The sequence below is a fragment of the Etheostoma cragini genome, chromosome 13, assembly GCF_013103735.1.
Source record: "Etheostoma cragini isolate CJK2018 chromosome 13, CSU_Ecrag_1.0, whole genome shotgun sequence".
NCBI classification, from domain to species: domain Eukaryota; kingdom Metazoa; phylum Chordata; class Actinopteri; order Perciformes; family Percidae; genus Etheostoma; species Etheostoma cragini.
The window spans coordinates 23,853,953-23,858,186 of NC_048419.1; the positions used below are offsets into that span (position 1 = coordinate 23,853,953).

At 43.0% G+C, this 4,234-nt stretch overlaps 1 protein-coding gene across 1 annotated transcript in view; it reads left to right on the top strand.

Moving 5' to 3' along the window:
* The first annotated feature begins 2,621 nt into the window (after nt 1-2,621).
* Nucleotides 2,622-4,234, top strand: part of fgfr4 (fibroblast growth factor receptor 4) — a 19,043-nt gene continuing 17,430 nt past the window's right edge. Inside the window, exon 1 of the mRNA XM_034889758.1 lies at nt 2,622-3,268. The gene's annotated coding sequence lies outside the window, so the exon portion shown is untranslated. The remainder of the gene's footprint in view (nt 3,269-4,234) is intronic.

The following is a 4,234-nucleotide window of genomic DNA, read 5'->3' on the forward strand; positions in this document are numbered from 1 at the left end:
GGCTCACAGACAGCTTCGTCCCACACGCACATCAATAAGACTTCTGAACTTTTGAACTCTTGAGCTCTGAGATCATCATTTGTCAGTTTACTCTAAAGCCTTCTTTAAATAATTGTACCTACTGTGTGATAACTGTTTTTACTTCTGTTATTTTTACTCATTATGCGTGTACATTTATCACATTCATGTTTACATTCAGCTTGTTCATTGGCAATTACTGTCTTCCACAAATATACACAACCTTAGTTCACTTTTCACTGTTATGCTTGTGAGAATTATTTAGATTTCAACTCCTACAACCACAATACTGATTGTTGTCAGCTGATACATTTAATGTGGTTTGCAATGCATTCTGGTGTTCCTTATCTCAAACTATTGGCAACTATGGGTCTTATTTTATACTTTTAAACTTTGTAGCAATAGCTTTCTATTATGAGAAATAATTGTGTATCAAATGGCATTGTGCTAAAGTGTGATCCCTTTATAGTGTGTGTTTATATGTGTGTGTTTGTGTGTGTGTGTGTGTGTGTGTGTGTGTGTGTGTGTGTGTGTGCGTAAGACAATTGAGGCGGCTGCAATCCCACCTGTGTCTCATTAGCACAACAACAAGGTACAATAACATTAACACTCCCCTCTCCTCCCAAAACACAGGTAAGGCCAAATTTATCAGGCTACACACACGCACACACACACACACACACACACACACACACACACACACACACAAACACACACACACAGTGCAGGTATGACTCACACACATCTCGGCTGGCCCTTGTTTTAGCACAGCTCTTATCAGCTTTATGACTTCCACTCTTCCCCGTTTATTTGTGTACTTTGACTTTCGCTGTTAAGCCCTGTATGAACTGCAGTAGCACCGCAAAGGGTCAAAGGTCAAATCTGGCATTTATTTCCACACAAAAATCTTGTGTAAACACACTCACACTGACTCTGATCAAAAACCAGTGTTCAGCTTCTTTTCATGGTTCAGCTGGAACTTTTATTTTGAAGTCGGCAGAGTGTTTTAGCTTCTAGTCAAACATTTCTTGGTGTGTCCGGTATCATGCAACCCTGTTTCCATCCTGGGGGCCTGTGTAGCTCTCTCTCTTTCCTCAGCACTTCCTGTCTCTCTTCACAATAGAAGCTGTCCTGCAGAGGCAGAAACAGTAATTTTGAAGGGTTTCTCTGAGGCTGAAATGAATTTACTGGCATGGTCTAGCACACAGTTAGAAACCCATTCTTCTCTAAATAATGACTGTATGTTGTAGCATTAAGATTGTCCTTCATTGGATGTCTTTGTGGATGGCATTTTGGCCGTGTAGTGCATTCTGAATATGCCAAAATAATATCCCCTCACTTATGTAGTGATGACAAATGCATCCATCAAATTCTCCAAAAGCCATACTTTAATAACAGGGAGGCACAGAAATAGAAACAGGAAAGAAGAGGTTTGGAAAACATATCCTGACTTTATCTGAACTTTAGAAACCCTCGTCCCTTGTCTTTCACGTATTACTTATTTATTCAAGTTAGCTGACTGTGTTTTGTGTGTGTGATGTGGAGTTTTATCTTCTGTCTGCGGATTATGTTTACATTTTGAATATCATAGGAACGTGCCGATGTCTTTTACCGTTGACAGACGAAACCTAACACGTTCCTGCTCTGCTATCCAACAATCACAGAGTTTAAACTGAAAAAACAACAACAGAAAGACAGTGAAAAGGGTTTAGTATTTCTCTTTTATTTGTTGTTCTTTTGCTTCTGGATTTCAGAAGACTGAGCATTAAAAACCATCAAGGTGAGACACAGAAAGATGTATTGTCTTCCATTTATAAACTGAAGTGAGAAAGAAGAGAAAAAGTGAAGAGTCAGTGATATTACTCATGAGGTCACGTGTTTATCACTTTATCTTCATCATCAGATGTGTCACTGTAAGAACTGTAATACTGTAATAACTTGCTTTTCGTGTTTCTTTTTCTGTGAATCAAAAAGCAGCCTTGGAGAGACATTACCACGAGGGTCTTAGCTCAACATGAAGGCTCAGAGTGTTTAGCTTATTAAAAACAGTCCTGATCTTGATTCCCTGCTGCAGCTAATGGGATTACGCGCTCCTGCTCCTTTACTGATGCAATTAAAAACACGGATGCAATTCACAGCATTCACTCACTGCTAATTGAATGCGTCTTCTAAAAGAGGCCTCAATGCTCTGTTTGCATAAAGGACAATGAACCCGCAATAAATTATGAGGCAAAAAAAACAGTGTATGTGGTTAATTTGGCACGCGCTCGCGCACTGTAGGAGACACTTTAATAAAGATACGTTTGCGCACAAAACAGTGAAGGGTGTTCTGATTTCAGGCACGTTCAAGCAAGATGTGGAAAAGAGGGAGAGGCGTCTTGGGTTTTATGTGCCAGCTCTTTGGAGGGATAAGGGGTGTATTCAGTGTGGGGGTAACAGAAGCGCACCCCTCCTCTCTCTCTCTCTCTCTCTCTCTCTCTCTCTCTCTCTCTCTCTCTCTCTCTCTCCTCCCTCCTCCCGGCCGCTCTCAGACCATTGTTGTTGTGACTGCAGTCCGGACAGGCAGCAGAGTGCTGTACACGGGCTGGTGGGTGAAGGACGCACTCTCTCTCTCTCTCTCTCTCTCTCTCTGCTCTCGAAGGGAAACGGGACCGAGGAGGCTGATCTCCAACATTTGAGCGCCAGAGCTCTTATCTAACCGCCGAGAAGAGGAGAGCTTGCAGGAGCTCTGCGTAAAGACGCACGTAAAGAGTGATCCAAGGCTGCAGTTTAACCAAGAGGGGACTCTGAACTACGGGGACACGTTACTACCACCCTCTTATTAATCGCTTTTACTCGCCACATCGACTTTTTTTCAACATTTTCACAGCGAAAAAGGACAAGTTTTGGGGCTAATCCACTAGTCTCGCTCCGTGTTTTCCGTTTTCTCTCCATGGATTTAGCCCTCTGAGTGGCCGGGCTGCAGTGGACTTTGCCCAGAGGGACTCACACCTCCCCCGGTCACCAGGAGAACGCGGCAGCTGTCGTTCCTGTTCCAAGGAGCTGCTTTTGATGGATTTATAAGATCGACTTCGTTTTTCTGGTGGATACACATCACCCGCTCACAGACTGATTCTAGGAAAGGATACAGCGGAGACACCAGAGCCTCAAATGAGGATTTCAATATTCACTCGAATCGACTGGGATAAGGAGTGACCCCCCCCACCCCCTTAGTGCCAGTCATCGCTCCATGGACAGACCGGCAGGAAAGGTGAGTGAATCTAGACCGACAGCTTTGTTTCATTCACTTTAGATTGTGGGTTATAGAGTGCGACTAAAAGTCTCACGTTTAATTAGGCTACTTGAAGCTTTATGTTGTTATTAGAGCGAGTTAGTTCCACTTTCTTCCATGAGTTTTCATAAAACAGCTCACAGTCTTATAATAAGGCGCAGTAGCCTAAGGTCTATTTCTCCACCTACCAGGATCGCTCATTTGCATTGTAAATCCACGTTTTGTCATTTTAAACAGGGGTTTCAGGAGTGAATCTGCGGCTTAATTTAAGGACGAGTTGTTTTTATTGTGTTTTGCAACACTTACAGAGCTAAACGAGTCACTCATCAGAACCTTCCACACGGACTATTTGTCCGGAGGAAAGACGCACAGAGCTCCGTCAGATCAGCGCAATAACCGCATACAATTATTTAAATCGACACACTTTAAAGTTATTTCACACAATGGACTTGAGGAATTGACACAGTCCATGATTACAGTCCTCATCAGACACTTCTGCAGGACAATTCTCTTGATTGAGAGACATTTAAAGTCATTGCATTTCCATGTTTTATTGATCCCGTGAATGCGCCAGGCACTCTGCATGATGCTGAATGGATCGACTGACAGCTTTATAACTGTAAAAAGTTAATAGTCCCAGGTCTTACTCATGTTCATAAGCACTGTTGGAGACTAACAGTGCATGTGACGGATTTATTAAGTGTGGCGTAAGTGACAGAAAGATGCCGTGCTTGTAATAAAAGCTCTCTCAGTATTTCAGACCTGAAGAGTAGAATACAGTAGAAGTGTTTTGGCTGCAGCAGCGAGTCAGCGGAATCAGCAGCAGAAGGAGGAAAAGTCTTTTTTTCCAGTCCTTAATTGAGAAAGAATACGTTTCATTCAGCAGGCCGCTTCTTTAAACGGTTTGTGTGTGTGTGTGTGTGGGGGGGGGGGGGGGGGGGGGGG